Consider the following 26116-nt stretch of genomic DNA (forward strand, 5'->3'; position numbering starts at 1 on the left):
TGGTACTGATTCCGCTCCCCCAGCAGACAGCAGCAAAGTAGACAGCCCTTGCTACCGTAGAAATCTCCTGTACACGCTGAACGATCTGAGCTTCCTCAATTCTCAACCATTTCATGTTTTTAGGATTTGAACCTCTGACGTTATTACAGGCTCAAGCGAAATTACCATGTATATTCATATTGTTCTTATCGGGTGTGGTGCGAGATGGCAACGCAGCGCAAAACGGTTATTGATCCATCCACATAAAAAGTAAGAGCCTCCAACAAACAATTGGATATCTTGTGTGAACATGTGTCACCTGACGTAGGACCCCGACTGACTTGTGAGGAGCAGCAGTGCCGGAACACGTAAATAAGAAGCAAGCAAGTCCAGTTGTTAGTTTACCTGGTAAATCCATTGTGGGTCCACAGTTTGAAATTATTTTAAACTGGTGGCAGACAATGTCGATTAAATAAGGATGGTCATCAACTGTAACACATTCATTTTCACTCCAAGGTTTGTGTAAACCCCTGTTTTTCATATTGCAGGAAACCCACGGCATTTTCTGTAGAATGACTTGAATGACAACTGGCATTGCGAACAAAAATATATGGTGAATTGATTTAATATTCAACAACATTTGGGAATTTGTTAATTATTCGAGAGCACTTCCAGACTGAGCCAATGAGGTGAAAGCACAGATTAATATTTGTGGAATTTGCAGGCCTGGGTAAATGAATCAATGTCAAGTCAATTTTCTCAAAATCATGAAAATGAAGTCAGAGATGTTCCAAACTACCAATCAACGATGGCTTGACGCAATGTTGTGGTGGGAACGGTTTGTTGGCTATTTTCACAATAACTAGTTCGAATCACATGTGGTCCTGGGGGCCCGATGGAAGGGAAAGTGGGAGAAATATTTGGTCACGGTCCCAATTGCACATTCCCATCCCCGCGATGGCTTGCACAATAATCATGCCCGTGGCCCCGGTTCCAACCGAGGCGCTCGACCACAGATGGCGCTGACAGGTTCCTGTAATTATATTTGACTCTGCACTAATATCTTGTCGGTGTGTCATGGAGGGCCAAGCGGAGACGTCCTATCTCGCTGAGCACCTGAGCAGCAGAGCTTATTACGGCGCCGAAGACAGAGCATGCAGGAATACCCTTTTAGCCCAAAGAAAAAAAAAATAAAAAGGGGGGTCCCCGGCGGGGGCCGACAGTTGTCATTCCCCATCAACTGGAGCTGTGTTAATGCCATATAAAGCTCCATTTGCGGCAGAACCTGCCGAGGACCCGGGGAGTGACAATCATCAGTGGGGTCTTCCAATCGGGCAGATAGGGTTAATTTACTCTAACCTGAGGAGGGATGCCAGGTTCCCTGTTGTCATTTATACAGGAGGCTCCTGCAGCAGATGACTACTTCTTGCAGAGGTAAGCGATATTAGAAAATGGACTTCAGGCACCCCCAGTAACCGGACCTGTCACGTTAACCCAATCAGAACGGTAAATCGGCGAGCGGACTGCATTAAAGGAATGCCAAGTTTGCAAGTGCATTTCTACAAAAGATTTATTATCTTGCCTGTTTTAGATAAATCACTGACATTTGGGATTAATGGCTTTGTGGGATAGCCCCGAGCTTTATTGCTTATCTCAAAGAACAAGATACTTTTGCAGCATTTAAATGAGAAGGGCTCGTGAACTCCTGTTGCGTGGAACCATAAAATGTCATGACTTCTTCGCATTTAATCCATCAAAAAAGAAATGTCTCCGTGACTTGACCACTGTTGCTTATCAGAATACTCGCTAAAGTAAAGCCGACGACGCAAACAATTGACTCTTTCGGGATTATAAAATGAACAAAGCCGAGGAATGCTCACATGTAACGCAACTACGAATGCAAGAAGAGAGGTGAAGGTGAAGCAAAAAGTCTTCTGTGCCCTTTATGAACTCATCACATGCAGTCTTTCCACATTATTTCATGCAATTGTGTGAAGAAAAAAAAAAAAAGATGCGCTTGCAGTTTTCTCCCCGGAGCTAAAAATAGCGAGCCGCGTGCCATGATCGGCATGGAGAGCAGATTCAGCAAATAACGTTCAATGTTCAATGCACCCTGGTGAGAGAATACAACCTCTGAATTCGATTTGTCAATTCACATTAAACAAACATTCAGTCAGGAATAATGGATAGCCTGATGTATTCAGAAGCTCGCGCCACACAGTAAAAACACAGAAACCAAATCATTTTCCATTCCTGTTTGAAAATTAAACTTCCTTAATTTTAAATGTAATAAAAAAAAAATTGTTTGTTTTTTTTGTCATGGCACATACCCAGCATATCCCAAATTGAAGTAAAAGCCAGCACCCTCCATCACTGATGAATTCTTTCCTGTCCGTGGAAATCTGTACTGCCATGAACTGGACCCATGCGAAAAACAAGATTCTTATCGAAAAATTACAAGGACGGGATAGGCTTTAGCTCACCTGTGACAGTAATGAGGACAAGCAATATCAAAAATGGATATGATTCGACTGTCGGTTACACTTTACGGTAATGAAGGCTATCGATTTTCATTTGATATAACCATCCTCAGGTTCATCATTAAGGTTGAATAAAAGTCTTGGTTTACGACAGCACGATTATTCTTTGAAAGTGGGGAAAATGACTGGTGAAAAATCATGACGGGGTTGAGTGCTGAAAAGGAAAAAGGAAAAGAGAAGCATGTCTGCGCCTACTGTATGTTGAAATTGTAAATCCAGCACTGTGGCTGGACGTTGTTTGAAAAGTTCTACTAGGCACCTCCTGTAAGTTTTATTTTGCTCACAAAGTGCGTTTGGTCCGACTCGTCATCACATCGGGACACAGCAGACACGGACGGGGGCAACCACACATCACTGCTGAAGCTTCATTGGCTAAAGTACAGTCAAAATTGTCATTATTTATAGCTTGGAAAACAACATGAAGCACCATCCCTGGCATTGTCTCTTGCCAGGTCTTCTAGACTCTCTGAATAAGAAATAGTTTGCGTAAATGAGAGCATAACACATCTGTAGGAATCACAATGCATGTGAATATCATTTGTCAATACACATTCACCTGGACAACCATGTGATGGATGAGAAGCAGCTTTGAAGCCGCGCTGTATAAAAAGGCAAAGTGACAGCAAGTGGGAGGAGGTTTGTGAAGAGATGCTAATGATGCGGTCATAAGTATACTGCATAATGGATGCTCGGATACAATTAGGATGATGATATGATGGGGAGAGGTGGGGGGGTTGGGGTGTCAGTGCCCGGCTTAATGACTAATGCACTGCGATGGAATTAGAAGAGACAGCGGTGTCAAGCTGAAGTGGAATAATGCCTGCAGCCGCTTTAGTGGCACACATAAGGAACTGTCACAGCGAGCTGCCTCACAAGCACAAATTGTCGCAACTGCAATTAGCCTTTGACGCAAAAAAAATACACTGAACGGAAACTGAGACTTGAGTCAAGTAATTTTTTGGGCATGTGGAAAAAGGGAAAAACAAGCATTTAAGTAGAGCTACTGTTGTTGTGTCATATGGAACCGATACAAAAACAATCGGCAGAATGACTCAACCACAAGTGCTTTGGTGTATCGCAGAACTAATCTTTAAAGCATTTACACACAATACCCAGAGGAAATCTACACACATTGCTCCAATTAATTTACAAAGATACCGGAGACAAAAGACCAAAAAAGTATACAACAGAACTAGTAGTATACAACAAAATTATTCTGACCATCTGGGGCAGATGTCAGAAATATACTAAACCTGTTGAATTTCTGCAACTACCGGTACATGTACACGTGCACAGATCTACAGTAAGTCTAAAACAGCACATTTGAGTAAGCCTGGTTGCCAAAAATTGATCACTAAGAACAGAAACTGTGTCAGGTGGGTTTGTGTGCAGTCATTTTTTTGCCTTTTAAACTGCCTTTGAAAATAAGTCCTAGAGCTCTTTGCAACCCTTATCGGGGAATCGCCTAGCCGCTAGCTTCTAGCCACTATATAGTAATGCTACAATGGCGGCGTAATTAAGTACAGGTTTGTTAAGAGTCCTCAATAAGTGATTCAACATGTTTTTAGGATGACATTGATAGTGGCAGCAATTTGTGACGGCAATATAAACTTAAATTGTGCACCGACGAGCTAGCATCCAGTCGGGTAGACAAGCCACAACGCGCGACCAGAAACAACTTCAAAACAAAAGTGCACCAAGGTAACAATGTCCCTGTACTATATGGAAAGATTTTATTTTGAAATTGGCCTTTTCACTGCGGTGGTGCTGAGTTAAGGTCATGCATAGCGTGAGCAGTTGCAGCTGTGGCTGGCATGACATACTAATTAGACTGACACGTGAGTCAGGAAAAGCATTTTTGACACAAGCTGAGTCAGAGCATTTTTTTTTAAATTAGTCGAGGTGCTTGAATTGTTGAAGAACTTGTTTAATAATGTCTTTTAGGTTATTTTTTTGAACACAGTTAACTGTCAAACTATTGTTTTCACGAATACCGCAATCAAATACAAGGAGGCAATGTAACCGCCCATCCATTTTATTATAGCGCATATTCTGTTTCGGGTCGCTGGGAGCTGTAGCCTATCCTCACCAATGTCGGGCTAAAGGGAGCTTGAAAGCCAGTCCATCACAGGACACATGTAACTTTTGGCAGACAATGAGACACTCATACTTGCATGACCGCTGACTGAATCACTGCACTATAAGTGACCACAAGAAGGTCATTGATCTTAATTACAGCCTAGAATTCACACGTTCAGTTTGTCTGAGTTTCAAAACAACATTCAGACCATTCAACATATGGTTTACATTGGAGTGACATACTGGATAAACGAAATGATCCAAAACTGACACCTGACTGAAAACGTAATGCAAAGATAAAGACAAAGACAAAGGTCAGGTAAAGTTTAGCTCCATATGAATGGCTATAGCCACTGCCCTGGTTCCACTTGATTGCCGCTTGGCCTTTCAGCAAAGCGCCGCTTGCCTCAATCATAACTCTCTGCATACATAAAAAGCTGGATCCGAAGCCTCACGGAAAGCCAGTATTGTTTATGACCACAATATAGATTTTTATCAAGCTCCCAGGAAAAAAGGAATTGCGCTTTAAATTACGAAGATGTCTCCGTGAGTCGTCACCGGAGAGTTATTCGAGCCCCGAGGCTCGAGCAGCTCTATGGTTGCGGATCTAAGGTAAGAGGGACACAGGAGAGCCGAAGGATCCAGAATGGCCTTGAGCACGGAGGACCATTCATTGAGTATGCTTGGAATTACAGTTACCCAATCCAATAAAACTATGGCCAATGTGAGACTTTTGTGTGTGTGTGTGTGTGTGTGTGTGTGTGTGTGTGTGTGTGTGTGTGTGTGTGTGCATGTGTGTGTGATATAAAAAAAGGGCAATAAAATATATGATCGAGATTTGGGATATTATGTGACCAGCGGCGGGCTGTGAGCATATTTATGCCATCAGACGTGATGGAAATGTGTGCGACTCCAGCTCATCAGAGTCCCCATTCCAACATCGGTTTGCAAGTTGAAATAAACAGCATTGGCCAATCAATTAAATAAGCAGTACACAGAAAGTAATAGCAACAAATTGACGAAACGTACATCGAAACGCTCAGCTCTTGGGCAGCCACGACTTCCCAAGATGAAGTCCCTTCCCTGGCGGTATCTCCAGAGCGATGTGGAGGAGGGCCGTTGTGCATGGTACGTCGTCCAAAACAAGACAATACAAGACACCTGTTCAATTCCTTGACCAAGTAGCACCTAACTGATCAAGTGGAAAGCATGAAAATGCGAGCAAAGTTTGCACAGCCTGACCACGTTAACATTAGCAGTTTATTCGCGAATAGCTAGCCGGCACATTATAAGGCATATTATTTCTTCTTGGTCCATTTCTTAGTAGTTTACTCTGTTATTTTATAATTTTCTAGATTTGTTGTACTAATGAATAAAATGAAAAGAAATGGTTGCCAGTCCGCAAACAGCATGTATTTGTCTCAGTTGATCCGTGACACAAAAAAAGGTTGAGGTCTGGGATACACAAGGGTCATTTTTATGTAATTTGTTGTAAATGTACAGTAATCCCTCGTTTATCGCGGTTAATGGGGACCAAAACCACCCGCAATAAACGAAAATCTGTGAAGTAGCAACCCCCCCCCATTTCGATACATGTACATAATATTTATAAGGGCAAATTTAATGGTGTAGATGCATGTAGAAGTAAATTTTGAAGTAATTAACATGACTTAATGCTGTATACTAATAGATTTAAACATGTATAAGTTAGGTTAGTTTATGACTAACAAAATACAGTAAACCATCCGAAAATACAGCAAACATATAAAAAAAATAAATAAATAACAGCGAGTCACATAGAGCAACATATACAGTACTGTACTACATGTATATGAAAAAAAATGTTTTTTTTTTTTTTGATGAATATGTTTGAAAAAATCCGCGATGCACTGAAGCCGCGATAAACGAACCGCGAAATAGCGAGGGATCACTGTCCTCACTTTTGAGTTTCTGTAGCAAATATTGATTTGTGGATTTTTGTCGGGCTTGAACCGTGCGTACTTGTAAACAGCCAGTCATCCACATTTTTTGCAAATCACTGATCACTGATCACATATAGTACCTTTTGACTAATTGTGGCTAATGACCAGGAAAAAAAAAGTTTATGATGTATAACCTTCAACTGAACTTATAAGACCTACCGGACGTGACTTATCGCTTTCCTGTCACAGGTTTTAATCTGTTTTCACGTGAACCCTTTGTTGCAGTACTTGACCTGCAAGCTTTCCAACGCCAAGTCTCAAAGACAAAGTCATGTGTCAGCTAGCATCAGTGAAGCAAAGCCGGGTGGCAGTGTTGCTCGTTGATGCGATGTGGCTGCGTGGCGTGACTCCTGTGGCCGCAGAGTCGGACGCCAGGGGCCCCCCGTCCCCCCGGCTGGGTAATAAATCACTGGGACGACAGCCATAGTGACCTTTACATTATGGCGCACACCAACGCAACGCATGTCCTGGACGTGCGCACAATGCACTACGTTTCACCAGTGTTTATGCTGCGCTTGTGAAAAGGTTACTTTATTGATTCAGGCAGCCTCATCATCACGCCACGGTCCTACTTTTTAATACAAAAGATGTGGGCTGTCGATTGAAAGGAAAGAAAAGAAAAGCCAACGCCCGACACCCTGAAAGTAACAATATGTGATTGGTGTCAAGATTAATATCATACTCAAAACAAATCAATAAACCAAAGCATCACATTCTCCAAGACGGCACATCTAATCAGAACTATCAATCCTTCATGTCTCGCTCGGCTCATAGTCATTACCAGCCGGCGGAGCCCAAAGCCATTAGCTTCGACGCCGCCTCGCCAGCGAAGCGGCGCACCTTGAACGGAAGCGTGGTCAGACGCCCTCTGCGCCGTGGAACGAATGAATGGCAAGCGCAAGGCGCGTCATCATGCTAATGGGCCGTGGTAAATGGAGCAGCTTTGGGCGGTGAGGGCTGAGTGGTCTGCTCCGTGATCCAGAGGCGTACCCATTTCACGGTGTCTGCCCGGGACCTGGCCACACTCACTCACGGTGATGGAGAGCTCCATGCGGTGTCCACATTTAAAGGGTTGGGGGAGGCACGGAGGGTTAGTATGAGGTGCCATCATGGTAGCCGTCTGTAAGCATTAACTTTCAGGGGTCTTGATCCAAGCATCATGTCATACTCATTTGTTTAGAGGCTTTGAGCTCTTAGCAACACATTACGGACGTGCCAGTTCCACGGCAACAAAGGACATTAAGACCCATCTGCATGCCAATCATGAAAATGGATCCGGTTGCCAGAAGGTGCAGGTGGGAAATCAGCGTTTTCTTCCTGTTACAACACATTTCACAGTGACTGACCTTGACCCGTCACACGACAATGATTCATTTGAATGTAAACCTCGCAGGTCAATAGATGAAAGAATGCTGTTAAAATGATAAGTGTTTGGTTGTAGACAATCGCAATGTTTCCCACCAAACATCAATCCAGTCACCTTTTTTTGTTGAGAGGTGCCCCTCTTAGTTAATGCTGTAAGGTATGCCAAGCTTTCAGCAGCCGCATGATGCATCCGGTGGCTGCTCTCCCTGGAGGAACATGAATCAATTTGCAAAAAAAATATAAGGCAGAAGGCTGCACAGTGAGTCTTTGAAGGTGACTTTCACCATTCAACATGACACGAGGAAATAGAGAGGGTGCCTTCGGATACAAGTTTAACTTTGACCGTCGTTGGAAAAAAAGTCAAATATGTTTAAAATATGTTTATACACTTTTTCAGTTTGTTTAAAAAGAACCTGGAGCCAAACAAAACAAATGAATCTCTCAAATGAAAGGGGTGTTGGGATTCAATTTCAATTGCTAAACCAGAGGCATTACCAACAATGCCTCTGGTTTAGCAATTGTTTATTTGATGACAAAGATGGTGAAGATCTTTCGACTCAAACAGCCTTAATGTGTTGGTCATCTGTAACACAAGTTACAGTAAGAGAGAAACAAAATTCTAAAGAAAATGACGGAAAGCGAAGTCATATGATTGCATCAGTGAATCAATGCTGGTTCTGCCAGTTAAAAAAAAAAAAAAGGATCCACCCAAGTTCCTGAGCGAAGCAACCAATGCTGTTATAGCCTCACTCAAACCCTACTACAAGAACAAAAAATAAAATAAAAAAATGAAGTGACACGTCGCCCAAAGCGGCGCCTCTGACGATCCAAACAAACTCTGGACGCTAACTGAAGCTGACGAGTGCACAAAGATGATCAAGCCTCAACGGGAAGGACAAGCGCTCCTGGTGCTGCTTTGCTTCTGCCTTTCAACACAATTCTATTTGTTGGCTGAAATACTGGTTTGAAGCAGCTTGTGTCAAATGTCATTCAAAATTAATCGGCTTCTTGTCTGAGTGTCAGATGACATTCTCCTCAGGTATGAAAATCTAGCAAGTTGACTATTGCGCCTGGAAATGCACTGACAATAGGTCGAATGTCTGTCAAAAACTCACGAGGTTCACGTTATGTCCAAACCATCCGCAAAGCAGGTCGGTGAGAAGTGAAGCCGTTTAACCACCGACACAACACCAGAAAGTGCATGTTGCTCTGCTTAGCTATTGAAAAATGTGTTCGTTTTGGCCTCCTTTGGATTAGATAATTAAAGTTCATCAGCAAGCTCTACAGAAGCCTGGTGGCAAACCTGATCATTTGAATCAGATGTGTTGAGGAGGGAAATATTTAACTTCCGGTGTTAGTGACCCCTGCGTTAGTGTATTCCGGAGTTTGGATGTGGGTTGCACAGTTCACTGGCAACTTTCGCAGAAGCCCTCGAAGGACGCGTTGGATCTCAAGGAAATTGATTCAAAAATAATGCACGTCAGAGCCTTGATTTAAAAAAAAAAAAACTCAATTAGAAAAAGAATATAATTACCAAACTAGCACAATGACAGCACTTACACACAGCAAGCAACTTCACTTGAAAATGGAAACAGCAACAAGCTCAAGGTGGCAAGTAAAACATGATCATCTTTTAGCTCAAACACTTCTGCCCCTTTGTACAAGAAGGTGATTAGCTCATTCAGTACCAGCCAATTCTGGACCAAGTCTGAAAAGACGTTTAAAAACGTCTTTGGGAGTGAATGAGTTAGAGGAGAGTAAATTTGCATTTGTCCCGGAGGAAACCTTGCAGAAAATATGCTTCTCATGTCACAAAACATGCTGGATGTCACCATATCTTGTGAGAGTTCAGCTCATATTTGATGCAGCTGAGAAGATGATGAGACACCGTGACCTGTTATTTACGAGCCTGGGGGACTGTGAGACAATCAATTTAGGAAGCAAACAATTAAAGCGGAACGTGAACCCTGTCAATGACAAATTGTGTTGAGACCATGCACGCGCATTGAAACACGGGATTAAAACCCCGTGAAGTGCGTCAATCTATCAATGAGAGGTCACGGGGGCCCTGAGCAGGCATCCATCAGCCTAAGAGGCACATGAAAAGACCAAAAAGGCTGACTGAGCCACAGACGTTTCTCTGGATGTTTGCTTTTAAAACTAATGTGGGGATCTCGCATACACGCAGTGTATCAAGATGTTAGGATTCAATTTTCTGTCGGCATGACTTTTATAACCAGTTGGGCTTCATTTAGGATCAATGAACTGTAACTTGGAATCATACTTTTTTTCCCGCATATTTATAGATCAGAAATATGAAAAACATGCTGTATTTAGGAATTATTTATCCAGGTCTTATGTGTTGATCGGAGTCGATTTCACTATTTGGTGGTCATCATCAGATTTCACTATTTTCATTTTTGACAAAAACTAAATGTATTAGCTTAGTTTTTACAAAACGACCCGGATCTAAAACCAACGAAATGTGACTCCTAAGAAGTTCATTTATATTATTCCTCCACTGTACAGCAAACTGGTCACCCTACGGTACAATGCTGCAGATCTTTGCAGTAGCACTGCTGAATAGAATAAATAATTCATCATTCTTGTACTGGGCCCTGTAATAAAGGCGCCGTCTTTATGTGCCGTGTCTAAGGGAGACGGATGATGTTGAAACTAGTGAGAGCTGAAGTGAATGCGACGTTAGCAAAAAAAAAAAAAAAAAAAAAACTTCATCATTCTACTCAAGGAGCTCACATAATGAGTCTTGTTCGTTAATTTAGTCCCAATTCACAGTCTATCCCCACTTGACTTTGCATGATAGTGACGACAAAACATGGCTTTCTCAAATTTCTGTGAACTCTTGCACACAGGTTAATTAGCTTCCACTACTTGACCCTCAAATCCAATATATATTTGAATATCTCCACATCCATCTGCAAGTGTTTTGTGTTTCACATGAATGCTGAATACAAACACATGAAAAAAATGTATCCTGAAGGTGAGAAGTTTGTCTCTTTCTCGCTAGTTGCCTTCAACCTTGTGCATGTTTTACTGTATTTTTCCATCTAACAAACTGAGAATTGAGTCAAAATTTGGTTGTGATATGTTTGTAACTTTAATTTCACTTTAAAACAATTTCTTTAAAATATTTGGCAATATTGACACGTGGCATAGTATATCATGCGCTGTCATGAACGGCTTTATTTGAGACATGCCATCCTGTCTGCCAGGACTGGTGAATCATAACAAGATATCGTGATAAATTCAGATCTGTGTGTAACATGTAGTTATGTTAGACATTTAATTCAGTCAGGAACTATGGGACTCCACAAAGACACATTTACAGAAATATGGTACTTTTCATTTGAAATAACCCACAACGAACTCCTGTGAGAGTGACAAGTGATTGTCTCGCCCCGGTGACAAAATGTCAGAGTCTTGACTTGCTCCATTTGTGCAAGCTTCATTTGATGCCGCCAAATGCATGAAGAAGGCTCGGGTCGCATTTTAAAAGCGTAGCGAGCTGACCTTTAGCTGATTGCTGAAGCCAGACAGGTTGGCAATGTCCATCCCTTACAAACCGCAACATTTGAAAAGTGATCCGATGGTGCCGGAAACAAATTAGTTCACGCCGATCAACCCTCGGCCCAGAGATTTTCTCGACTAATAACGGATAAAAATGCAACCTGAATTGAACTATTTTGCAAAAAAAAAAAACCCCAATTTTGGTCTCAAACAGATTCAGGATTTATTATCTTGTTTCAGCCTCAAGTGGACTAAAGTGGACGGCAGCGTGACAATAATATCCTCCTGCATATTACTGTCCCTCGGGTACAATATTGAGCCAGACACTTATCAACTAAGAATTAAAGTTTAAAAGAAAAATAACAGCGAGTTTCGATATTCAGATAGACTTCCTGCATGCAGAATGTTAAGTATTAGCACAAGGCAATAAGGTGATTATTTGGGGAGCACAATGTGCTTGCTACAGGATATCGATCTCAGTCTATTGAGAACAACAAACTATAAAGGTATCACGGTCAACGCGTTTTGGCAAGCATGTTTTAATCTTGAGGGGCAACGAAACTTTAGGCTTCCATAATAATAGTGAGAAAATAATAACATCCATCCATCCATTTTCAGCCGCTTATCCGGAAAATAATCACAATCGTGTAAAAAGTAATTAAATAATATACAGTATTGAGTCATATGCTGACTATGAATAAAGGATTGGGCAACAGGTGGATTTTATTCTAAAATATAATTACAACGCATAGTCAAATCTGTATTGTGCATTTTTTTATCTTGGTCAAACGTATAAACAAAAAAAAAACATTTTTTTATGTGTTTAAAACCTGATGTGCTAGAAAAATCTGAATTTGAAATCCATATTTGTAATCTGCTTCAAAAATTTGCTGTTGACCGGCATAATTCTTCCGTTGTGCCATATTTTCACATCTAAACATTTTGTATTTGATTACATTGTACTGTATTTCAGTTGTACGCGAAGGACCTCCATTGCTCATCCAACAAGTTGACCTCGACCCTGGTAACTTCAATTAGACAAAGCACAAAGACTTGGATCGTGAACATAATATTGACGATGTGGTGTATTTCTTGGAATATTCTGCGGTGAAACAGTTTGTTTACTGCTTGCTTTCAGCATTTATTTTGTCATACGACAGTCGCCTATTGCATTATTACTGATCAGATACTGTCCAAGTAAAAGATAAAAGGTGCGAGTCATGGCGCAACAGTGTTACATACGGCAACCCATAATCATGAATAATTTGAATGAATTCAATTCATTTTAAAATCAAAACGAAAAAAAAAATCCAGGGCAATGACCTTCACCAGCTGTGCTGCATTGTCACTGCCGCCACCCCATCCAGCCAGTCACAGTTCCACGTCAGAACATAACCTTTGTGTCGTCAGCGGGATATTCGGTTAATCACAAAAGTCAGAATCCCATAAAATTTTGGAAGGCGACACGGGCAGGTGTTTGGTTTTGGTGCAATCGAAGGTGCCAAATGGTAGTTAGCTCACCCAGAGGTGTCATTAGCTTTCAGCCAAGCGGACAGCTTGCTGGTGGCTGGCCCCTGATCTCGGCATGCTGGTTTCAAGCCGCCATGTGTGCAGCTGCTTCGGACTCACTCTCCAGCTCACCACACAGCAAATGCCACAGTTGCCACACAAGCAAAGTTCCATCATGCAAATTCAAATTTTAATCTTGACATGCTCAATCTCGCAAGCTACTGCACACCATTACTTGGAAGTCTTGATGGAAATCAAAGACTTCATCATCAGCAGTCGCCATTGTCCCATCGAGGGCCGAAGCCAATCATTTTCTCATCGGAAGCGGCCGAGGAGTGCTCAACAGAACTGCACTCGATCATTTGGAGAAGTAGCAGCTGATTTAGTCTGCAACCAAGTTGGAGAACTGTGCTCAAACGTGATAAAAACAATGGAGAGCTGAATTCCTTTAAACCCGCTGCAAGGATGATAATAAGACCACACCCGGAGCATTTTGACTGCTTTTTCAAGGCTGACAGAATATTGTGTTTTATGACTATGTCAACACAGAAAATAGCAAATAAAAGATGAGAATTTCTTTTTTTCATCACCAAAAAAGTTTGTGTCTACCTTATTCCATTTTTTTAGTAATCAGCGGGAGAACAGAGGTTGGTTTCACCCAAGTTACCTATTTTGCACCCAAATATGCAGAAAACAAGCTTTTGGTCAAATGATGTATTTTATGCATAAGTGACTTTTACGCTAATGTTTGCTTTAGTGATGCCTCAATCATCTGAATAGCCTTTTTGTAACCAACCACCACAATAAAAATGTGTTTTGATAGCAAAACAATGAAATATACAAACAAAATAATACAGTTACCGGTACATATATTCACCAGTGAAACATTTTTACATTTGACAAACTCAACAAATGATTTGCACATGTGCAATTTGTATTAGTAGCATTCACCGGTGCATGAGGATGTGTGTGTGTGCGTATTGTGCCATGCGCTTGTACATATTGTCATTCTACTTCTAAATTTAAATAATCTCTTTCTTCCTTTCTCTCTTTTGTGACACTCTTTCTCTGCGATTTAGCGTAACAAAACATTTTGATCAATCACAAACTGCTTGTCAAATTTCATGTTCACATGCATCAAGCATTGTTTTGATACACTGTGATCTCATCCACAAGAGACCCAGTGCTGCTATGTGTTGGCCATAGTGTTTCTTTGTTTTGTGTTTTTTTAACTTTCCCATCTCAATGACCATACCAGAGTTGGCCAGGGCTTTTTTCTGCCCATTCCCATTAAAAAAAAAAAAAAAAAATCTAGTTGACGATAAGTGTCGTCACTGGCACTTCACTTTTGGATTCCCATTGACATTGGCATGAACGGCACTCAAAGTTAATCATGAGGCACTTGAACCCCTAGAAAGTATCGTCATACATAATTTCTACATTAAAAATCATTGTGATTGTGGATGTCATTGGTTTTAAGTATCTGCCGATACCGATTCCCGATCTAATACCTCGGCAATGTATTACGAAGCAAAGAGCGCTCATTCAATTGTTCTCAAATTAATATAGAAATATACATAGATCAATCTTATTTAATGTTATAGACCATTCCATCAAATAAAAGCCAATTGCTCCCTATAATACTCTCAAAATAAACTCAAAAGTACTCTATTTGTATTCCCCTCATTTTTTAAGCACTAAATTTGATGTTACATATATTGAACATTTCAATGTGTATTGGTTCATCTGAGAACTTGTTTCATGTCTGTTTTTGGTTCTGAAATTCTTAGTGGGTTTTTGCCATTAAAATTGCAAATGGTAAACAATACATTGACATCATTTTTACAGTATCGGCTTGTGCGGACTAAAGTGACAAGAACTATGGGTGTGCGTTAGCAGTTAACTATCATCATCAAAACGGCACCATCAGGCGCAATTTTCCTCTCACCTTGATCTTTCTGTTTCTGAAATGATGTTGTTTGACTCAGCATAGCTGGCACGGCTGAGGTTTGAGGTCTCGACAGGTTGCAACTTTCAACACGTTTTTGCCACTGCTCTTCACAGACGGCTTGGCACGACAACACCCTGTCAATGCGTAACGTGTTCACGATCAAAACCAAATTACATTATCACTTATATTATCAATGTATACAGTATACAGCCCACAGGAAGACCGATTGTACCTTAAAGTGCAGCCCTTACATCTTCAGACATCACCATGTGACGGAGGGTGGGTATACAGAAGGCCATCTGTTGCCGTGTCAGCAGCCATGCGTCAGCACTAAAGAGGCACAATCTGTTTGATGTTACCTGCCAAAAGCAAAAGCGGCATTCAACATCTAGATGTGTATTTGGACAGTAAATCAAAGACCGCCACCTTGAGAAACGGCCTTTTTTTTTTTTTTTTTTGAGCAGGAGCCAACAGCAAAGTGCGTCAACTGCGGCAATGCTTCTGTCTCTTTTTTTTTTCCCCTTTGCACACTTTTACCTGGACATGATGACAGATGCAAGAAGGCCCCCCGAGTCCAAACATATGGAATGTCAGTTGGATGGGCAACACTTGTCAAGGATTTATCATTTCTGCTAGGAATTTTCTTTCCCCCAGGTGTTTACCCGAATGCGATATTGAGTTCCCTTATTGCAGGCCCATGATTCATTTGGGATGCAAGACAGCTGCATACTGAATAGAAACCCAGTGACTTTGTTGTTTGACCTGAGATGTTATGTTTTATTGTCTGCAACTGGCACGCGACAGGTCCAGGTGTGGGTTGCTTAGTTAGTTTGCCAGATAATGCAAAAACACCAGAAATAATTATTTTTCTAATTACAGTCCGCTTGCATTGGGGCCAACTCGGGCTAGTAACAGCCGAGAATCAAGAGAAGGTGAGTCAACACATTTTTAAAAACATACTATGTCATAGAACCACCACCGCAAAATTGTGAGATTACAACCACAATTTCCAGGTTGTTGTTGTTTTTTTTTTTTATTTATTTTTTTTTTTTTTTAGTAGGTTCAAAAGTGTGGTCGCCGCCAATTAGTTTTGTACCGCCAAAACCAGACTTTTTTTTCCAGGTGAAACAGAGCAGAGAAATTACCGCAACAGGCAGCTAAAATATAATCATTTGTGGCGGTGACGACATGTGGAAATTTGGTTTGAAACACTGTTGATAGCCACGGCCAGAATGCAGGACAGGATGAGTCAGCAAAGTGAGGCAACGTGAATCCGTCTCCAATTAGGAGCATAACAACGCAAAGTCAACGTGTATGTGATTGAAACATTATTTTTTTAATCCTCTTTCCAGATCGTCTTAAAAACACTTTGAAATATGTGCAGGACTCTCGCATGCAACCATTGACGTATTCATCACATCTACGCCTGCGTACCAAACCTTATTTTCAGTAACACCGTGGCTGGCTGTTGCCGATAAGTATGGCCATCAATTAAACAAAAATAACATCACTGTTACTTTGTATTTTTAATGTCTTAGTGATAAGCAACTCAACATTTAATATTGCAAAACACAAAAATAGCTACGATGATAAAATAAAAATAATAAAAAGAAAAAGTTTACTTTTAGAAATCTGTGCCTCAAATGGTGAGGCCGAAGCATCTTGGTGGGCGGGCAACGAGAGACATACAACACAGCCAGCTTTCTTAACCGCTGGATTGATCGTTAGCAAAATGGGTGTCTGTAGGTACTTTATGTTCTCTGACTGTACACCTGGTGGCAGTGTTGCTCTTAAAATCCTATTGAGGTGAAAAAGGAAGAAGAGTTGTTCTGTCAGGGCGACTAAGTGAGTCGTACAAACTGGTGTTGTGCTCTTACTAGCCTGTTAAGAAAATACTGTGTTTGGCTCCACTCTGGCCTTGTTATTTTGCCACCCGACACCCAGTTTGGGACGATTAATGGTATGTATGAAAACCCACTTCAGTCCTGCTTAGTCTGTCCTTTAAAAAAAAAAAAAAAAAACACTCCTCATCCTCCGTCCTCAAAATGGGCATCCGTATGGACGGTCCGCTCCGTCCCAGGGTCGGAAGGTCCATCTCGATGAAAAAGTACAGTATTTGCTCTTTTGACACGTTAGGTTTCCCTTTCATTTTAAAATTGCTTCCTTCTATCTGTCACGGCTCTGCAGGTTATTACCGTGCAGGGGGAAAACAAAAAAGAGTTGATTGACTCTCTGGACTTTAACTTTAGTTTGAAAAGTTGCCTTAAGGGTCCTTCACAAGGACAACTGGCTTCATGCACCACCTGTCAATAATGTTAACGAGGGCCCGCAGCACCACACTGGCGCGGTCAACTCCAGCACCGGAGGGCTAGCTGGCAGGATAAACTGCATCTCCCACATGGTGTCCAGCTTGCAAAAGCTTGCAGCAGCACTCGGCCTGCAAACAGCTGCAGGAGGCCACATACGCGCATGCACGCACGCACACAGCAAAGCACTGACTGGAAATTGTATGCCATTGTTAATCCAAACAAGAATGAATTTGTTAGGGGGGGGGGGCGTCTCTCTTGAAGTACAGCAACATTCAGCAAGCCAATTGTTCCAACACTTAAACACTAAAACAAGTTCAGAATCTCGACAGTAGAACACTGCACAGTTCATACAATTAGTAATGAAAAATCTGATCTATCCAGCAATCTGATGTATGAACTGTACCTACAAAGTGAAAAAAATGTTCACATATACAAGATGCATCTATTCAGTATACAGTATAGTAAGTAGTGTAACTCCAGCAGAGTTAATTGTTAAAAAAAAGTTAAAAAGCAAACTGAAGTCAGGCACACCGATGGTATTTTTTTCTCTCTGGGGGATAAGGGGAGATTTGACCGATATGCAGGCGGACTGAGGGAAAAAAAAATCTATTTTCATGGCTTAACTTACTTGAGAGGTTCACTCGATTTTTCCGTAAAAGTGATACACACCACAAGCATTCGTGTGAAATTGTGGAACTGCCGATGTGGAGGAAACATTTTTGACTGGTGAACTCATTGGAATGTATTTGCAAAGTATGTTCGAACGTATTGCTAAAAATGCAGGCTAAATGCTAAATTGTTTCCCTATAATGTTACAGGGCATTGACTTGCGCAAGTAAAAAAAAAAATGCTATTCTTTTAACATTTGGCCTATATTACACTAATATGTTTCAAAATTTAAGGAAGCATATATTGTTTTTTTGGTTATTTTTTTAATGGTTTTATAATTATGTCTGCAGTGCATGATTTCTGTTCAACAATTTTTCCATTAACGCCACTGCGTTGCACATGTCAATAGCTTGTGGCATTATGGGGAAAAAAATACGGTTTTTAGCATTTAGCCTACATTTTATAAATATATTCGCCCATACTTTGTAAATACGTTCAAAGACAGTTAGTACGCTAACTCTGCAAGTAACTGAAAGATTCAACCAGCCCTCACTGCCTTCACAAACGCACACGTGCTATAGCTCCAGCACAGACACAGGAACAGGAACCTAGCGAACTTTTTAAATGAACAAATGGGGGGCGGGGGCATAATCTTGTGTAAAAAAAAAACACTCCTCATCCTCCGTCCTCAAAATGGGCATCCGTATGGACGGTCCGCTCCGTCCCAGGGTCGGAAGGTCCATCTCGATGAAAAAGTACAGTATTTGCTCTTTTGACACGTTAGGTTTCCCTTTCATTTTAAAATTGCTTCCTTCTATCTGTCACGGCTCTGCAGGTTATTACCGTGCAGGGGGAAAACAAAAAAGAGTTGATTGACTCTCTGGACTTTAACTTTAGTTTGAAAAGTTGCCTTAAGGGTCCTTCACAAGGACAACTGGCTTCATGCACCACCTGTCAATAATGTTAACGAGGGCCCGCAGCACCACACTGGCGCGGTCAACTCCAGCACCGGAGGGCTAGCTGGCAGGATAAACTGCATCTCCCACATGGTGTCCAGCTTGCAAAAGCTTGCAGCAGCACTCGGCCTGCAAACAGCTGCAGGAGGCCACATACGCGCATGCACGCACGCACACAGCAAAGCACTGACTGGAAATTGTATGCCATTGTTAATCCAAACAAGAATGAATTTGTTAGGGGGGGGGGGGCGTCTCTCTTGAAGTACAGCAACATTCAGCAAGCCAATTGTTCCAACACTTAAACACTAAAACAAGTTCAGAATCTCGACAGTAGAACACTGCACAGTTCATACAATTAGTAATGAAAAATCTGATCTATCCAGCAATCTGATGTATGAACTGTACCTACAAAGTGAAAAAAATGTTCACATATACAAGATGCATCTATTCAGTATACAGTATAGTAAGTAGTGTAACTCCAGCAGAGTTAATTGTTAAAAAAAAGTTAAAAAGCAAACTGAAGTCAGGCACACCGATGGTATTTTTTTCTCTCTGGGGGATAAGGGGAGATTTGACCGATATGCAGGCGGACTGAGGGAAAAAAAAATCTATTTTCATGGCTTAACTTACTTGAGAGGTTCACTCGATTTTTCCGTAAAAGTGATACACACCACAAGCATTCGTGTGAAATTGTGGAACTGCCGATGTGGAGGAAACATTTTTGACTGGTGAACTCATTGGAATGTATTTGCAAAGTATGTTCGAACGTATTGCTAAAAATGCAGGCTAAATGCTAAATTGTTTCCCTATAATGTTACAGGGCATTGACTTGCGCAAGTAAAAAAAAAAATGCTATTCTTTTAACATTTGGCCTATATTACACTAATATGTTTCAAAATTTAAGGAAGCATATATTGTTTTTTTGGTTATTTTTTTAATGGTTTTATAATTATGTCTGCAGTGCATGATTTCTGTTCAACAATTTTTCCATTAACGCCACTGCGTTGCACATGTCAATAGCTTGTGGCATTATGGGGAAAAAAATACGGTTTTTAGCATTTAGCCTACATTTTATAAATATATTCGCCCATACTTTGTAAATACGTTCAAAGACAGTTAGTACGCTAACTCTGCAAGTAACTGAAAGATTCAACCAGCCCTCACTGCCTTCACAAACGCACACGTGCTATAGCTCCAGCACAGACACAGGAACAGGAACCTAGCGAACTTTTTAAATGAACAAATGGGGGGCGGGGGCATAATCTTGTGTGACAGTCAAATATTTTTATGATGGCAACACGTTGCAGATCTGGAATCTGACATGGATTGCGTTCGAATGTGTAGTCAACCGTATACTACGACGGGTCATTTTAATTGCAGTTCCTTCTTCATCAAATTTTGGTTCGTAAATAGATCAATTTGTTTGTAAAGCCTGGAGGGTTCGCACCCAAGTGGAGTGTCGTTCACTTTCATAGCCTGCGTTTTACGCACTCCAAACCTTAAACAAAAGTGTTATGAATGTTTGTTGTGGACGCGGACCTCCCGTCACATGAGAGCTAATCAGTTTTAATGGATATGTGCAGCATAATCGCGGCTGTGGCCCGCTCACGGAGCATGAGGCTTATTACGCTGGTAAAACATTAATGAGCAACTAGTAAAAATGGTTTAAAGGGCCTCCCAAGGGAGGTGGGAGCCCACAAATCTTTACTCACTTGAGGGTGTTCTCTGTAACATGTCCTAAAGACTAAATGGACTAAACGTCAAGTCATTTTTAGAAAGATTTTAGAGATTTTTTTTCCCCAATTTAAAACGCATCTCTGGCGGTATTGGGCAGAGTTCCTCAATTAAAAGTTAAAAGATCCAGTTCACAAACATTCTCTCAAGATGAGTATCATATTGGCGCATGCAATATCAATTCCAAATATGTCATTACCAACTGATAGTTAAATAAAATTAAAAAGAGAGATGCATTTTTATCATATTTCAACAATGATTGATTTCACTTTGAGGGAGTCTGTTGGTCAATGACATATCTGTCATTGACTGGATGTTATGTTTCAAATTAAAATTGCTTTTCAACAAGGCTTTTGTCAATGGAAAGCGTATAAATGAATTAAATACATTAGATATTTGGTTTGGGTTGAGTATTGAGTATTTTGGGCAATTTAAATTTGTTTTTTCTTTCGCATAAACATCTCACACACCGTCTAGTTACTAGTCACTCAGAAATAATGACACCGAAAAAGTTTTGCCAAGCACCTTCAATGTCATCCTGTCGTCGAGTTACACTCGACTTTTCCCGTTCAAAATGTAAACATTTTGCGCGAAGAACAATCATTCCATGCACGTTTGCACCCACTACCGCGTAACTGCACTTTCTAAATGCCAAATGGTTTCACCTGTAAAGTCATAAGGGTGGGTAAAGTCAGCACCACTTAAACTAGTGAGATGCTTCAACAGTCTCCCATTACCGTGGATGCCACAAGAGGTTGTTTACAAAATGGTTGTCTCGATGTGTAGGACGCCATCAACACATCGTTCGGGCAACAGTCACCATGATGGCGGTGCTCACAGCCTGTGACATCGAGCCAGCTATGTTAATAGGACTGGCCGGTTGAAAAACAAATTCAAAATCCTATCCCGCAACTTCACATATTCAGGATCTTTTGAACTACTTGCTTGTTACAGATCATTTCATTCTAATTAATAGTGGGCTTCGTGTCGCCATTTGCTTGCAGTTAGAAGCAAAGTAAAAATGTTGCTGTGCTGAAGTGCATCACCTCCATTTTTCTCTTCAGTACCCTGGTTTGTTTGCTTATTGTATTTTAGACGGGAGCAATTCGTCCACCCATCCAGAGTTCCCAATACAGTCCACTAATCAATATTGACACAGCGCCTTTGGGAGACGGACTGAGGGTAAAACCTGCTCTTCTGCTGTGTCCTTCGTTTGTGGGCATTGACGAATGTAAAAAAAAAATATTTATCTTCACTATGCAGTCGTGTCACAATCTGACAGGAAGTTGTTTATCTACCATATTTTCCTCACTATAAGGCGCACCGAAAAGCATTCAATTTTCTCAAAAGCTGACAGTGTGCCTTAAAATCCGATGCGCCTTATATATGGATGAATATTCAAATTTCTGGGACTTGGTATGTTAAATGTTCTGTAAAGCGCTTTGTGACAGCTGCAGCGGTTGTGAAAGTGCAATATAAATAAAGCTGTATTGTATTGTATTCCCTTGAGTGTAGCTCCATCTAGTGGATGACGCAACCATGTAGCTTCTATTCTATTTTAATCTTATTCTATTCTAATCTTATAATGTGGTGCACCCTATGAATATTCAGATTTCTGGGACTTGGTATGTTAAATGTTCTGTAAAGCGCTTTGTGACAGCTGCAGCGGTTGTGAAAGTGTGATTATATAAATGAAACTGTATTGTATTGTATTCCCTTCAGTGTAGCTCCATCTAGTGGATGACGCAACCTTGTAGCTTCTATTCTATTTTAATCGTATTCTATTCTAATCTTATAATGTGGTGCACCCTATATGTGAAAGCAGTTTTAAAATAGGCCATTCATTAAAGGTGCACCTCATACTCCGAATCGCCTTATAATGCGGAAAATACGGTATTTGTGATCAACACAGTACATGTAATAATATGTGTTCTCCTGCAAGGATAGAACACTGTTCTTTGATAAAAAACATTTTCAGAAGTTTCAACGCAAAGAGTTCTCTTTTCCAGTTTGACTAGGTGACACACCAACACGTTATCTTCAAAAGGGTTCGATGTTTCACAAATCTGTATAGCATGGCAAATTGTATTGTTTAAATAAACGTTATCTTGTCGAGATAATGTGTGTAATATTTTTAACTTTCAAGTGTGCTGACATTTTAGGCACCAATTGCTTACTCATATTTGCCATTGCTGGTTCCAAAATCAGAAACAAGACAAATCCCGCTATTTTTTCGTGCCATGCAAAAAATAAGAATGTTGCTATCATTACGGACCACTGTTGACATCGTAACAAGTTGCTACAAGGAAAGTTGATAAATCCAGTGACAATGTTGCTACGTCAACAACACTGAAGACACCTCAATGCAGACACGTGCACATCAAAATAAGGCACCACTTTCAAGATAAAACCACTCCAGAGTTTAGGTTTAATTTTGACTTTCTGAAGACTGTGCGAGCGCCTGTTAGAGACTGTGGAGTGGCCGTTTCCGTTGTGTGAGCTATACTTTTCCCAGGCTTGACTGAAAGTGAAGTGGCAGATAACTATGAGTCAGCCTTGAGAAAATGATAATGAATAGTGCTCTTTATCCCAGCAAATTCAAGCATCTAGTGTCAAGTATCAGCGATAGGGTCTGAAAAGGGATCGTACATCCTTGTGGTGCTCCGATCATGATGGGGCGATTTTCGTGGAAAAGTACGTGATCGGCGTGTGTTAATCGAGGCCATTCATTGCCAAATACAGAAATCGATCACCGACAGATTGTACTTTGTAGCCTGCAGCCAGCATCCCCTCAGCTTTTCATTATCACTGCAAAGGTGCGCGGCCAACCAAACATGCTGCCGTGTGGAGCTTTCATGTGATTTGAGGACGTGCGGCTTATCCACGTGACCGTGGAATCGGTATCAGCCGATCTCACTCACTTCGGGATAATCGGAAATTTGCACCATTAAATCCTGATTGGAAAACCCCGACTACATAGAGGTCAACTAAAAATAAAAAAAAGTGAAAAATATGAAAGTCACACCTTGCTGTTCACAACCTTGTCATATATGGGCACACTTCAGTACAGGAAGCTTATAAAGGATTTACTGCATGTAAGAGTGAGGCAGCACACATAAAGCATCTCTGACCTGGCTGCTCACTACAACATGGCAACAATAATCGGACAATGAAGAAACCGAAAAGAGTGTAGAGTACATCGGAAGACGAGCTAATGGAAGTGTTTTTCCTCTCCAAATTTGTACTGGCACATTGCTGTTTTTTATCCATTTTAAAATAACCAGTGCCACACGTCATTATTCCACATGTGGCAGCCTAAAATATTGAAGTGCCTCTTAAAACATTGCTTGAAGAGTTTTATGATGGATTATGCTGACACTTTGTGTCCTGGACCAGATCTTTAAAGCTTTCGCACAAAGAAAATGCAATGTCCAACGTGTTATTCCAGTTTCACAAATTTGCTGGCAATGAAAATGGCTCTCGCGTTTTGCTTTCTGGAGTGAGATGGTGGCTGATGTAGCAAAAAACGACACACTGATGCGTGGCATTTTCACTGAGCTGCATTTCTAAATCAAGTGTATTACGCGGGTAATATTTCCCTGTTTGCAACTCGAAGAACTTAGCAGCATCTACTGTACATATTTGTATGGTGGAGTCGTAAAACAACACTAAAACCTCTGAGCCGTGTCAATTTAATTGGGACGTTTGTGCTTGGCGTGACGAACACACCGGCAGAGTGACGCTGGATGTGATGACAATGAGACGAAAGGCACGACAAGCATTATATAAACGCCAAGTTGAGCGTGATGGCATCAGTGCCTTTTGTTAAAACAATTGATTTCAGCGGTGTTGCTTCCATCAACGGCAACCGTGACAACATTGCCACGTCGCAATCTGACACTTGAAAATGCTAATCTGACTTCGTTGGTGAGCTGCTTTACAGTTATAAACATATTTCTTCATGGAAAACGATGACTTTGATAAACATTTAAATACCTGGCCCGACTTTAGAGAGATGTGGTTGAGTCTACCTATTTCTAGCGGGAGACACATTACAGACCAACCCGCAGCAGATTAAAATAATCAACGTTCAGGTTTCGCAATCTTTTTCTTCACTTTGCTCCATTCCAGGGATTTTAAAATGATTGTTTGAAAAGCTATTTATTCAAATTAAATAGAAATGTTGAATTAGTTCTTCCCCTTCAGTAATCAAATGAACAGTTAATATACTTGAAATATTGTCACGGTGCAAGCATAAAATCATGATGCAACAACTATTGAATTCTTCACATTCTGTTTATTTGTGTTATTGATGTAGACGTTGACACTGTACAATACTGTCGAGCGCTATTTGTCACTCAAAACACTGACTGTTTAGGCACTCTAGCTCCTCCCTAATCGCAACCATGTTGTTAGTGGAAGCAGTGCACATTGGTGAGGACAATTCACAACAACAACAACAACAACAAATCATTCTGACAATGAACAATTGATCGTACAGCAGAAGCGTACCAACACTGACAAGCAAAATAGGAAATTTCAGTCAAAAATCGTCATGTCAAACAATGACGACATGAAAGACGAAGAACTTTCAGAGGTGTCAAAATCCCAGAACTGAACATCCTGCCGAGGAGATTTGTTAGCACAAAATTCACAGCAATGTGTTGTGGGAAAATGTTTGGCCTCATGCGGCGTACACGGACACCAAGACGAGGCCTCACAGGGTGACGGGTATTCGAGTACTATTTCGAAGACTCCCCTTTCATTTCTACGGATGTCGTAGTGCCTTCTGGGGCCGCGGGGAGCCTCGACTTCATGCTAAAGGCCTCGCAGCTCCCAGCAGGACTCGTCGCCTACCACTGCGTCAGTGTGCGTAAGCCTCGTGAAAACCCTCGGTGGTTTCTGTCAAACCGTACGAGGGGGCCGGGGGAGGACTGATTTTGAATTGATTCACGGCATTTTTGAATGTTCTGAATCCTGAGCATGTCTGAGATCCCTTTTGTGGAGGGCTTTCCACACAGATACGGTACGTGGGGCCATCATTATTCCTCGCCACATGCACTTCCCCTCTGAGTCTTCCCTTGATCAATCTGCAATCATGTTATTATTGCCAAGCTATACTTCCAACAATGAAAGTGAGATTGAAGAGCCGGCGTCTTTGTTGAATGAAAGCCTAATGGATAGCTGTAGGAAGCTGCCACAGAGACACATTAATTAGACCTTTGCCGTTATATTTCAAGCCTTTCCTCTCCATCTCACTTCTTTGCTACAATACTTATTATCCCTTTAGAGAGCTAACCACTGATATTCTCCGCATGAACAATTAGCTGAAGATTTTAGTGCTGCTAATGCGCTCCCGCACGTCTTCTCCATAATGGATAGCTGTAGGAAGCTGCCACAGAGACACATTAATTAGACCTTTGCCGTTATATTTCAAGCCTTTCCTCTCCATCTCACTTCTTTGCTACAATACTTATTATCCCTTTAGAGAGCTAACCACTGATATTCTCCGCATGAACAATTAGCTGAAGATTTTAGTGCTGCTAATGCGCTCCCGCACGTCTTCTCCACCCCC

At 41.2% G+C, this 26116-nt stretch overlaps 1 long non-coding RNA gene across 1 annotated transcript in view; it reads right to left on the minus strand.

Annotated features, from left to right (window-relative positions):
• Positions 1 to 26116, minus strand: part of LOC109514080 (uncharacterized) — a 175914-nt gene that overhangs the window by 80124 nt on the left and 69674 nt on the right. The window contains exons 2-3 of the long non-coding RNA XR_002167933.1: positions 15166 to 15292; positions 14931 to 15067 (exon numbers count right to left, since the gene is read on the minus strand). This is a non-coding gene — a long non-coding RNA (uncharacterized LOC109514080). The remainder of the gene's footprint in view (positions 1 to 14930; positions 15068 to 15165; positions 15293 to 26116) is intronic.

This window comes from Hippocampus comes, unplaced genomic scaffold (assembly GCF_001891065.2).
Source record: "Hippocampus comes isolate QL1 unplaced genomic scaffold, H_comes_QL1_v1.1 scaffold139, whole genome shotgun sequence".
Classification (NCBI taxonomy): Eukaryota; Metazoa; Chordata; class Actinopteri; order Syngnathiformes; family Syngnathidae; genus Hippocampus; species Hippocampus comes.